At 52.6% G+C, this 13,172-nt stretch overlaps 2 long non-coding RNA genes across 2 annotated transcripts; one reads left to right on the top strand and one right to left on the bottom strand.

The window, feature by feature from the left end:
- Positions 1 to 743: 743 nt before the first annotated feature.
- On the top strand, positions 744 to 2,781 carry LOC137165091 (uncharacterized). The gene is made up of 2 exons (XR_010923288.1): positions 744 to 788; positions 2,589 to 2,781. It is a non-coding gene; the product is annotated as an uncharacterized lncRNA (long non-coding RNA).
- On the bottom strand, positions 2,650 to 4,272 carry LOC137165030 (uncharacterized). The gene is made up of 3 exons (XR_010923273.1): positions 4,153 to 4,272; positions 3,169 to 3,240; positions 2,650 to 2,724 (listed from the first exon to the last, which is right to left on the bottom strand). It is a non-coding gene; the product is annotated as an uncharacterized lncRNA (long non-coding RNA).
- Between the last annotated feature and the right edge of the window lie 8,900 nt (positions 4,273 to 13,172).

Genomic DNA, 13,172 nt, shown 5'->3' on the forward strand with positions numbered 1-13,172 from the left:
TCTGAATACAGAAAATGAAGCAGAGCAAACTGGGCCGCCTGCTGCAGCTTTTCTCCCAGGAGAACTGCATCCCTGATCTCACAACAACAAGCCTATCTTCCAAAGTGACCGAGCCTGTGCTCATGGGCTGAGACCAGAACTTGTCAGCCTGTGTAACAAGCAGGGCCACCATGGGTCTCCCCCCATAATCACAACAATGCCTCACGGGTAAGAGACAAAAGTTCTTGAGTGAGGCTGGAATTCACTCTCCAGAGCCTACTCACTCTGTGGATCACCTAGTTATTGAGGAGGGAGGAGACCAGCTGGGGGACAGTTATTGTGGTTAATCATGGCTGTATAACTGCACTCAGGTGCCCCTCAAACCCTAGGTGGTGGGTGGGCCAGAACATGACTTCTTCTTCCAAAACCCCTTCTAAGGGTTCCTCACCCCTACCCCTCCACTTTGGCCACCCCCTTGGTCACAAATGACTCCAAGACCCTTTGGTTCAGCAGTCCAGTGTAGTTTATTTAGAGTGCACAGTGACTCTGAGCCCTAGAGTATGAATTGGGTAAGGGTAAGTGCCTTTCCCCTGGAGCCCTACAGATTGGGAAAGGGTGGAGGTGCCTTTACTGGGTTATGCCTTGAGCCCTACAGATTGGGGTAAAGGTGGGGTGCCCTAGTATGCGGGTAACAAGCCTCAATTGTTCCTTACCCTGGCAGAGTCCCAGGATTGGGATCAGCAACAACAATCTTTCCTGTACATAGCAGGAACGAACACCAACATTCAATTTAAAAGGAGATGCCTCAGGTAAGTTTGTCATTACAGTAATTTATCTTCATTACCCTTCGGAGGCGGAGGGCTGGGAAATGGAACTACCTTTTCCGGGAATGTAGATCCTGCCTTCCAATCTTTCAGTCACCCTGGGAACCTGCCTCTGCTCAGAGCTGACAGGCTACCTCCAGCCCAGCCATCCTGCTCATGAGATTTGCAGGAGTGAATCATTTTCAAGCACATGTGGCTGCTGAGAGACTCACTCTTACCAGGTACATTGGTGGTACAGTGGTGTGCACAGCTCCCTTCTAAGTAGTTGATCAGGGTTGGGTTCCTGGCCAAGGTAGTGCTGTATTTTTTTCTTGTCTGGAATCCATTTAATTTTAGTCACATTGTCTTATAATCACATTATCAACGGAATAAGAGAATTAATGTCCCAGATCCCAGCAGGTCATTCAACACACTGTGGGGGATACAAGGGGCTGGAGTGTACAGTGAGCTGTAGGAACATCCTTGTGTCATTTGAGAACTCAGAAACCATCGTAACCTGAATTTGTATTTCCTTGTCTTCCGTGTTCTACTTCCAACTGTAGGAGGTGTTTGTACTATGCTCATGCATGATGGGGAGAAAGGGGGAAAATAAAATGTTGTGTCAGTTTTTGTTGCTGCAGATTCGTTTGTATTACAGTAACAATGACATAAACAACAGGGAGAGGGGAGTGAAGGAAAAATAAAAATAAGCCAAACGTAATACAGTTATATAAGAAGATCACAGTTAAGCCAAACACTTCGAAATAATAATTAATGATAAAAGGGAGGAGAAAAAGAGATCAGGATGTTAAGATCCCACTGATATTTGGACACAAGTTGCCTGAATCAAAATTCAAGGCTTTATGCCATGGAAAACCAGCTACTCTCTCACTGAACAGCCAGGATGAGCAGGATTGAGTTGGGATGACCTTTTGGCTTCAGGCACTGAGTGTTTCTTTCTGTTCCCTGTCCCTTTCTCTCCCCTCCCTTCGTATTTCCCTCCTCTACTCTCTCTGCCATTCCCCTCAGGCTCTCACTGCCCCTGAACTTTCTCAGGAACTCACCCCACACAGCATTTAGGAAAAGCCAGAGATTCTATAATCTGCACACATCAGAGGGGATGTGACCCAGTTCATAACCAGTCAACAGGAGAAAATGAGTCTTTATGGGAAACTATTTCACACAACGCACAGCCAACCTGTGGAACTCATTGCCAAGGGATGTAGCGAAGGCCAAAACTATAACTGGGTTCAAAAAAGAATTAGAAAAATTCATACAGGATAGGTCCATCAAAGCAATTAGCCAAGATGATCAGGGATGCAACCCCATGCTACCAGGGTCCTAAGCCTCTAGCTGCCAGAAGCTGGCAGTGGATGACGGGGGATAAATCACTCAATAATTGTCCTGTTTTGTTTGTTCCTTCTGAGGCATCTGGAATTGGCCACTGTCAGAAGGCAGGACACTGGGCAAAATGGACGGTTGGTCTGATCCAGTATGGCTGTTCTTATGTTCCCAAAGTTACCCCCTCAACAAAAGGGGAGGGAGCAAATCTGGTTGCGACCCCATAAGGGAAATTTCAGTCCAAAGGCAAATTTGTATGAAATGATGAGAAGGGATGAGTGCCCCCGACCCTCCCAAAAACCCAAACCAACCAAAGTAAAAAGGGGAAATCCCCAGAACTTCAGCATCTCTAGCACAGAGGATGTATCACTGGAGCACACAGCTTTTGTATCTTGGACAAAGCAATGCTGAAGGGGTGCCCAATCCAGGGCACTCAGTCTGTGCTGATGAAACCTTTCCTTCTAGGACTCAGGGGTCTCCGCCTTCTCCTTCATCATCGACCCATCATCCCAAGAGACACAGGGGACAGGAATCTCAATAGCGCCAAGGTGATTTAGGAGCACAAACCCCTCTGACCTTCCATGTGACTGGCGCTTGCCTCCTGCAATGAACAGGAACTGAGACTGTGCAGGGAAACCCCACTAGATATTGAGTCCAACGCCTTAACCAGCAGATCGTCACAGCTGGGCAGGACAACAGAAACTGGACACACAAGAGATGGAATCCAGGAAGCAATGTACACACCCATCCACTGAGCTAGGGAGCCCTTCCTGTATATTGCACCCAGAGTCCTGCTTTTCCCAAAGCGTCCCACGCCCTCACAGCTGCATGGAAAGCAGATTTTCCTCTCCTTCCCAGCGTTCTCTCTGGGAATGGGTTTGGTTCTGCAAGGGAGGGTTCATAGGGAATGCCCTCGCAGCAGGGCCACACGCTGTGCAGCAGAGGTGGGCGGGGAGGCTGTTGTGCCCTGGATTCAGGATAAAGGATATGTGAATGATCAATAAACAAGCAGAAAGCGATGGTTCCCCACCCCAGCAACACTCACCTGGGCAGCAGGGAGTCCTTTGCAAGGCTGGTTGAAGAGGGCCAGGGGAGAGAGGAGGGAACAGGAAGGCTCCTAGGCAGTGGGGAGATTTTTAAATGAGAATAGAAAATCAGAGAGAAAATGGGGTAATTTCTGAGGAGGAGAATGGGGAAAGGGTCAGTAACATGAGAAAAATGGGGAAGTGACATGGATTTTACATACATATATGATAGTTACACTGTACAGGGGGAGAACTGGGAATAATTTTATCGTTATTCGAGAAGAAAGTGGAAAAATAGAGAGGACTTTATCACCCCCTCCCGTCACCGGCTCTTTCCCCCTGGAATTTCCTGCCTGAACGAAGACAGTTCAGTCTCCCCCGTTCGCACTGTCTTCCCCTCCCTACATTTCTGGCTCATTTTTCCTCCCGCCCTCTCTGACACCTGCGGCCCAGACACACAAAGTGGAAACCCCGCTGGGGCCCGGTCTCCATCCCCACCAGAACCCCGCCTTGTGCTCCTGGAGCAGATCCTGGCAGGAGCTTTGCCAGCGGCTCCCCTGTCGGTAGCGGGGCCCCGAGCTCTTACCGAGCAGGGAGCAGAGTCTCAGGGGCTGCAGAGCTGAGCCCCCGGGGGTCCCCCTTGTGCAGAGTCACTTTCCTGCCTGTCCCCAGCATCTGCCCGCAGGTGCCTCTCAGTTACCGGGCTGGGGTCGCAGAGCCCGGGGCTGCTCTGGGGGGCTAGTTCCAGCTGGAGAAAGTCCCCCCTCCCGGCGGGGCACTGAGGGGTTAATGAAGGTCTCTCCCCAGCACAGACCCGGCGGGGAATTCAGCAGCTGCGCAGCCCGGCTCCAGACAAATCGCAGCCCCTGGTACTCCAGAGCTCTCCGGCCAGGAGCTGCCAGAGTCTGATCCCTTTGTTCTCCCTGCCTCCCGTCCCCCTCCCGGCCCCACCAGCCCCCTGGGTCCTCAACACCCACCCAGCTGCTCCCGGCTGCAGCGCTCACCGGACAGGGGCTTTCCCCGGCCGGCCTGGCCCCATCCCTGCTCCCCGCGTGTCTCCCAGTCCCGGAGCCGCTGCACCGGCTGACAGAGGCGGGGCCCATCCCGCTGGGGAGAGGGACGCGTGTGTGTCCCAGCCGGGGGCTGAGCAGGGTTTCCCCGGCGGCGTCCCCGAGCGTCACGGACACCCTGCGAGGGGCCCGCCGGGGCAGGGCCAAGCCTGGGTAGGAGCCGCCCCTTCCTGCCCCCCCAGTCCCTACAGTCCAGGAGCCCTTTGTGTGTCCGCAGCTCCGAGCCATGGCCTGGGCTGGGAGCGCAGCGCGGAGGCTGCTCCGGCCCTGCGGCGCGGTGGGTCCGGGGGCAGAGGGGAGCGGGCGGTCCCGGGGGGGCGACGTGGCCGGAGACACGCGTGGGGCGGAGACGCTCCGGCCGGGAGGGGCCGGGCCGGGCCCGCCTGCCTGGTTCGCCCCCTCCCCGGGTGGGTACCCGGACTCCCCGCGGCCGCAGAGGGGGTGCGGGAGGCAGGGCGGGGGTCCCCGGCTGGGCAGGGAGGAGCAGGGTCGGGGCGACAGAGACAGGCAGCGGCTGGCCCGGGAGCTGCCGGAGGGGCCCAGAGCCCGGTTTGTGGGGGGCAGAGCTGGGGCTGGGGTGGGGCCATGTTCAGATCCGGTACTTTGGGGGGGAGGCTGAAATTGGGGAATGTCTGATGGTGGTGGCTTGGGATGTGGCTGGGCCCAGGGGACATTGGGAGCTGGGGGATTGAGCTGCACCCCGTCACCTCACCATGGGGGGGGGGGGGCGGTTGTCTGTGTTTTGTCTGGAAAACCGGATCCCCCTTTCACCAGCTCCTCTCAGATCTTCCTCACTGAGGCTGAGCTAGGCCTGGGGAAAAACTAATCTAAGCAAGTCCCAGGGACACTGCCTGGGAGTCTAAAGGGCCAGATGGACCCTGAAATCGGGCAGTTGGGAGGCGGTTTGTAGCAATTTGTAACTTCCATCCCCTGCTTCTTCCAGGAAGCACCGGGAGAGCATCTGGCTCCTCTACGAAAAGAGAGAGAAGCAGCCAAAACTGAGGAGGAGCAGCAGCAAAGCGAGGAGCTGCTGGTAGGTGCCCAGAGCCCCCTGCCCCTCAGGTTGGCCTGGGATCTGAGCGCCCTGAGTGACATGGTGAGTGCAGGGCCCGTCCTGCCAGCCTCAGCCAGGAAACCATCCCCACTGGAGCCCAGGGAGAGCGCAAGGTCTGACACATGTGGGTGACACGATGCCCTTAGGGTGCAAAAGGCTGCTGTGCAGGAGAGTGTCAGTCTGTGTGATAGGCCAGAGACCCTGCCCATGTGCTGTTTGGATGTCATGGGGATAGGGGTTCCTTTCTAGCACCTAGGGAAGATGGGGAGGAAATGTGGAGAGATGGAGAGTTTAGCCAGGGCAGTTTGATGAAGTTTTGGGGAGAAAAGTCCCTCCTGTTAGCGACGTACAGCTCACCCCTGCCATGATCCCTCCACCCTTCCAGGCTGAAATGAAGTTCCCATCCCCAACTGTAAGAGACCCTGTGATCTGGTCAATAACTCCCCCATCTGCCGGGAGGGACATTTGTGGTTCTCCCCCGTTACCAATCTGCCATTTCCCTGTGATTGCAGAAAGAGACAGAAGCTGAGAGACAGAAGATCATCAGGGAGTGGAGGGAGCTGCGGGAGTTTCTGGAGGAGCAGGAGCAGCTGCTGCTGTCCCAGCTGGAAGAGATAGAGAGAGCCATTGTCAAGAGAAGGGCTGAGGGCCTCTCCAAACTGTCCCAGGAGATTTCCCCAACTCAGTGAGATGGCAGGAGAGAAGGGGCAGCAGCTGCTGAGCCGATCTGTGCAGGTCAGACCATGTTGTTGCAATCATAATATTCAGCATTTTTATCGCAGTCTCAGGCCTAAACCCCAAAGCACTTTATAAAGGGGGTGAGGGCAAAATCCCGATTTTACAAATGGGGAAAGTGAGGTTCAGGAAGGGGCAGAGCCCTGCCAAGGTCACACAGGAAATGCCCTGTAAATGTCTTAATTGCATTTGGGGTGGAGGTTGACATCCGCGCCCTACCATGCTGAGGCCCCGAGCCAGGTCTGAGGCCCCACATCACCCCAGGTTGATGGGTTTCATGGAGTAGGAGGCTTGTGGGTCTCTCAGCACTGATGGAAATTTCACTCTCCAGGCAGATAAGTATTTTTTCCCTGTAAAGTGCCTGGGCAGAAACTTTCCCCTATGGCGATGTCCCAGCAGGGATCCTTGGAGGGGGGGGAGGGGCAGCTCCTCTCTAAACATGAATCTGAGTGTCTGAAATTCCCCAAACCCCCAAGACTTCAGTGGTGGCTGCCTTGTGGAGCAGGAGGCCTTCCCAGACTGGGACACCGCCCTTAACTTGCCTCTTCTTTCTCTCCCTCTCCAGGCTGCTGGAAGCACTGAGGGAAGGTAAGTCCCTGGCTCCATTACACTCCCCCTCATGCTCAGTTATGCTTGGAAACTGCACTAAATATAGAGCTTCCCCTGGCCCAAGGAGTGTGACGCTCTGGGTTGGTATTTGCAATCACGTCTTCCCTAGCAGCTGCCTCAGCAAGGGGAAGAGCCGGTTACTCTCTGACATCTAGTGAGGTCACACCAGGGCTACCAGACATGGAGCAGACCTGTCCTGTCAGGTATTTATGTGGCATATCACATATTCACAGTGTGCAGCACCTCAGCTTTCAACTTTATAGTAAGTTCCTAGGCCTCATGGCAGCAAAGAAACCCTCTCCGATGCAGATGGAGACGCTGTTGCCTTTCCGAGTCTGCCAGTGGCCTGAAGCCATGGCTCCGAGATCTGTGAACTCCCCTGTCCTCTGTTCGTCCCATTGGTGCATCAGCTGAAATGATGAGACTTTAATGTCAACGTTCAATGTTCCATGGCTGATCCCTTGAGCAGGTGGAGTGGGACCGGGGGCGGGGAGTGAAGCCCTTGAAGGGTGGGAATAGGGAGTTTCCGTAAGGAGGGAAGAGCAGGAGAGACACTAATGCCTGGTCTACGCCAGAGAGTTTTGTTGACAAAAGTGAGCTTTTATCGACAAAACAGTGGTGGTGTACACACTGCAATCACTCCCCCGCCCACAAAACTGCCCTGTTTTATTTTCAACAAAATAAAGCCACCTCAACGAGAGGTGGGGGCTTTTGTCAGCATAGCTAGGGCGACACCGTGTCAATGTAGACACTGCGTCCCTTTACGTGGGTGGTGGGGCTGCCATTCTTGTCCATTTCACCGCTCTCCTGGAGTGGTGAAATTGACAAGAAAGCCCAAGCCCTGAGCTGCTGGTTCCCTCTGGGGCCTGGGAGTGGGGCACGAAGCCCAGGCTTCTGCAATCCTGGGTGGCTGGAGCCTACCTCTGGGCTGTGAGCGGGGACCGGGGAAGACACGGTCGGGAGGGGAGAAGACCTAGGCAGCTTCTCTCCCTTCCAGCCCAAGCCTGGCAGTCTTGTCAATTTCTTGCAGAGCCAGGAAATTGACAAGGCTGCCAGCTTCTGGTGGGGAGGGGAGGGGTGAGAAGGTGGGGCAGTTGGACCCCACTCCTCAGGGCTGCTTCCCCCTGGGAACAGGGAGGAGGGAAGCCCCTGGTGGCTGCCCCTGGCTCCCAGTGAGGATGGCAGAAGCCCAGGGCTGGCTCCTGGTGGGAAGAGGGATGGGGGGATGACGACAGCCCCCCCGGGAGCCAGGCTGTTGAGCTAAGAGCCCAGTCTCTGAGCTGACACGGCCCCTCTTAGGTCGTGGAAGTGCTTTTAGTGAAAACGCACTCCACCGACCGAAGGAGAGAGGTGTGGACGTCAGCCACCGCAGCAGTTACTGCAGAGGCTGTAAGTCGACCTATGTTTTGTCGACTTGGTTTTTGAGTGTAGACAAGGCCAAAGACAATGAAGAGAAGAGAGAAAAATGGAGAAATGAGGGTGGAAAGGAAGGCAAACAAAGAGTAGAAATAGCAGGAGCCGTACCAGGTGCGAGAGGGAGCAGCTCTCCCAGTGAGTGATCCTGAATGTGTCAGTAAAGGACTGAATAAATACAAATAACTAAAAGCTTATTTCCTGTACAAAGGGCAGCCTCTCCCCTTGATATCTGTGCCTGGGTGTCCCATTGAGAGCCGTAGGTGTCGTGCTGTGACTGGAGCACTGTATCAAGTCCTAAACTGTTGCTCTGGGCCTCTGAAGTGACAGACAGTGCGATAGGGCCCTTTCCACCAAATGGGTTGGGCGCCCAGGGTTACTGCTTCAGCTGAAGGGCTCGGGGCTTTAGGCCTTGAAGATCCCAGGCTCGTTCCCTGCTGAATACCTGAGCACTGTCTGGGGCCGCATGTGAGACATGCCCACTCTTTGGTCCATGTCTCCTCCCTTTCCCCGTGTTCCCAGTGCCCCTTGTTACTGGAGTAACTCATCTTAGGAGGTAGCTCAGCACCCCAGAGAGCCACGGTGTCCCAGAGAAAGCTCCTGAGCACGTCTCCCTTTCTCCTCATGTCCCATCTCTGTGGGCCCATGGACAGCAGAGGGCTTAGGGCAGGTGACGCACCATAACCGTGACCATCTTAGGTTACAAAGCTCAGATCCAGCTTTCCTGGAGTTGCTGGGCTCAGGGGTTGGGGATCAGGCCCATTTCTCACCCCTTCCTCCTTTCCCTAGCACGAAGGACGGGACATCGGAGAAGCCAGAGCTGGGGTTTGTGGAGCTGGAGAAGAGACTCAGCTATTTCTCTCTGAAAAATGTCATCCTGCGGCAGGTGCTGCTGGGATTCAAAGGTGAACGGGAGTCTGGGGGTGGTGTCTCCCCTCGTTAGAGCGACCCGTGCCCTGGGGAGGAGTCGGGGACTCAAGTGAGGTCACAGAGCCGGAGCCCCGTTTCACAGCCCGGCTCACTGAGTCGCCCTTCCCCATGAGAGTAACCCTGTGAGGCTGGCTCTGTCTGCAGCAACAGCATTATTGGCTTCAGGCTGTGTCACCATCTCAGAGTGAACAGCAGTTATTTTAATAATCAAGAACAACCCCATGAGTGCAAGAGCCTGGATTCTCATTTCTCCTGTCCTCTCCTTCCCCTAGAAACTCTGCGCCTGGAGCTGGGGAGAAACACAGGTATGTGTCTGTCTCTGACAGGCCATGGGGGGATTTCAGACCAATAACCATATTAGTGACATGGGATCACGGCCTCCAGCCCCCGTGTGTGCCTGGAAGTGGTGGAACAATGTGAAGCAGGGTGAGCCCCGTGACTGGCAGATTCACTTCTGCTGTGCGGTCTGATGAGGATTCAGAGTGAATCCCAATCTCAGTGGTGTGTTTCCCTTTGGAAAAAAGAACACAATAGTGTGAAATAGATGAGACAAGAATGAAACATCCATACACTGAATAGTCTGACAGCTTTGAGTGAGCGAACATGACCACATGGGGGCAGCAGAGTCTCAGGAGTGAGGAGGGGTTGGATCCCAGCGGTAGCCTGAATTGGGACTGCCCTTGAAGAAGAAACAGGGCTGGGATCCTGTGTGCAGACTGGCTAAGAAGGGGAAGAGAGCACTATATTGTATTTGGGATCATTTGAATGAGAAGAGAGCTGCTATAGTGCCTGTTAGAGTATTGCACACTTTTCACATTGGTGGTAACTTATTTCAAGTCAGTTTTCTGGGGGGATCCCCTCACATTTACTGTAAAAATAAGAATAAAACGTGCACCAAGGCTGATCCCGTATAACTCGGATGTGTGTGTTTCAAGAGGCTGACAGAGAATAGTGACCTTGAAAGATAAAAGTGGTAGGAAGTGGGAGAGTAAGAATTTCTTTCCTTTAAATGATAACAAAACAGATAGTGTCTCAAGGTCCATCTTATTGCCTGTCATGAGTCACTTGGGGTTGCAAACCACCACTTGAGAAACAGCCGACTAAATCATTCATTTTCTTATATTGCTATTGGCTAGGAATGGGAAGAGGGCATTATTTTTTATATCAAGCTACTGTGAATAGGCAGTTAGCTGCTATAGCAGATCTGAACAGAGCCAAGGAACAATTAATTCCCATATAACCAACATTTCAAAAATCTTTTCCATATTTAAGAATCCCATCTTGCTGTTAATCCTGATGTCCAGTCTAAACTGCCCTTCTTGCAATTTAAGCCCTTTTGCTTTTTGTCCTATCCTCAGAGTTTAAGGAGAAAATTTTTTTATTCCTCCTCCTTGTAACAGCATTTTATGTACTTGAAAACTGTTAACTTGTCCCCTTCAGTCTTCTCTTCTCCAGACTAAACAAACCCAGTATTTTCAAGCCGCCCTCATAAGTCATGTTTTCTAGACCTTTAATAATTTTTGTTGCTCTTTTCTGGACTTTCTCCAATTTGTCCACATCTTTTGTGAAATGTGATATAATACTGGACACAATACTCCAACTGAAGCCTAATCAGCATAGAGTGGAGCAGAAGAATTACTTCTCGTGTCTTGCTTACAACACTCCCGCTAATACATCTCAGAATGATGTTTGCTTTTTTTGCAATAGTGTTACACTGTTGGCTCCTATTTAGCTATGACCCCCCAGATCCCTTTCCACAGTTCTCCTTCCTAGGGAGTCCTTTCCCATTTTGTACTTGTGCAACTGATTGTTCTTTCTTAAGTGGAGTACTTTGTATTTGTCCTTATTGAATTTCATCCTTTTTACTTCAGAGCTTTTCGCAAGTTTGTCCAGATCATTTGGAAATTTATTCTTATCCTCCAAAGCGCTTGCAACCCCTCCCAGCTTGGTATCATCCACAGACTTTGTAAGTGTAGAATAGTGAAGGCATCCATGAATAAACAGTAACCAAGTCCCCAAGCCAGAGGGAGAGGAGAGAGAAACTGAGGAGAAATAAGTGGGGAGAGAGTTCACAAGCTCCCAGACCTGCTCAGTTCCAGTTATTATCTCAGGACTGGATAGATTTTGTCCAATCCCTAGCTCTGCCTAGGTCCTACCCTGCTGGGGGAATGTGCTGCACTTGGAGACCATGTCAGGTTTTAAATGATCACAGTCGGTTTAGCTCTGGTAGGAAGAGTTAGGTCTGCACTGCAATAAAGTGACTGATTGTTTTGCCAGTCTGAGAGCCTAGAACATTTCTCTGCAGGGAAAGGGCCTGGGGCAAAGGTGCTGTGAAATTAACTAAAGCTGGTTATGAAACTGCTCCAATCACCCTTCTCACCCAGACAGGCGGAAGAATAACAACCACATTTCACTCCAGATTGTCCCAGCCTCCCAGGGGGCGGGGAAGGGAAATGGCTGCAGTGGAGCTGGCTCAGGTAGGGATTATGAGAAAGTTGCTGGTGGGTTCCCATAGAAGGTGGGAGCTTCTGGAGGGAATTGAGTCTGGAGGTGGGAGGGGGCAGGAAATACACAGGGTGGAGAAAAGGAGGGAGACAGGATGTGACAAACCTGCTTGGACTTGTTTCACCTGGGGGCTTAGATTCTAGTAATAGACCCCTTGGGGCTGTGGGAAGAAATTGCCCTATTTATGGGATAGGAAACAACTCCCCCTCCCCTCGTCTCCCCTCCGCTACCACACAGGGCTGGAGAAATGACCAGACTGCCAGTTCTGGAGCCTAAACCCACTAGCCAGAGGCTGTTATGAAATACAAAGTGGGCACCTGCCAATGAGGCTTAGTGGAGATGCCCCATCCCCTCACATGCAGCTGCTGACAGTGAGGAGGGGTTGGGGTTCCCACCAGGGAGCTGTCCTTGGACACTGCTGGGGGCTCCATGTCCTATAGCAGCCTCTGGCTAGTAGGTGTGTGAGGAATAAAAATATTCTGCCCCCCTCCATCTGCTGGGCGGGATGAGGGGCTCTCTCTATCTCCCCTACACCTCTTGGCTGCTCTGAGCAGGGTGCAGGTGGGATTCTGCTGACTGTGAGCCTGCCAGAGCATCCATTGGATTGGCCCCGCTCCCCCGTGAATAGTGGGGTGGTAATGGGGGCAGCAGGTGCTGAGTGCTGGACCCTTGCTCTTTCAGAGGCCGGTGACCTTCGAGGAGGTGGCTGTGTGTTTCACTGAGGAAGAGTGGACTCTGCTGGACCCCACTCAGAGAGCCCTCTACTGGGACGTCATGCGGGAGACCTATGAGAATGTGACCTCGCTGGGTGAGGATTCCTGTCCCCTTGGTTATTAGAAGGGGAAATGAAGAGTTAAGGCTCATGTCACCCCACATTGCAACCTTCACTCTGTCCTGTTTCAGCAACACCCCAACAAGCCAGTTACTCATATGGTAACTGTCTGCCCTCCCCTGCTAGAGAACTGTCTGGGAACAGAGCACAGGAGCCGTATAGCACAGAGTCTAACATCTTCCCTTTCCGAAGGCAAAACTTGGGTTTAGGTCTGGCATAAAGAACAGAAGCTGCCTTCACTTGGCCCACACTGTATCACTGAGCCTACTCCACACAAACCATCTCAGACCTGAAAATATTTTCACTCCTTTACCTTCCCTGCTCCCTCCCCCCAGGATTACTTCTGAGGCATTGTCTCCACAGCCCCCTCCCTGAGCCCTGGAGACAACTGGCATGTGTGTCACCCGAGTGCTGACGATCCACGTGGCAGAACATACCCGGGTGCATATTAACTGATACACCCTACAACACTTAGCACTGAAATGAGGCACACTTGGTCCTTCAAGCGTCACATGCACCTCTCTTCATAGCACAGTCACAGCTCTGCCAAGCTGCTCCAACTCATCCATCTGCCATCCCATTACAGCCACAACTGGCACAGTGCACACGGCTGCAAGCGCATGCAGATACATGCTGGTGTTCCCGTGTGTGGAACACAACACAGCTTGTTCTTTTAGTTCTTCCTCGTAGCTATTATAGAGTCATAGATTTAAAGGCCAGGAGTGACTCTTACGTCATCTAAGGAGACCTCTTGTATAACAGACCATAGAATTTTATTCAGTTACTGCTGTAATGAGCTGAACACCTTCTGTTTGACTAAAGCATCATGCAGAAAGGCGTCCAGTCTTGACTTGAAGTCTTCAGGAGGTGGCAAAT

Source organism: Emydura macquarii, unplaced genomic scaffold (assembly GCF_026122565.2).
Source record: "Emydura macquarii macquarii isolate MOO-44397 ecotype Brisbane River unplaced genomic scaffold, CSIRO-AGI_Emac_v2 contig_31, whole genome shotgun sequence".
NCBI lineage: Eukaryota > Metazoa > Chordata > Testudines > Chelidae > Emydura > Emydura macquarii.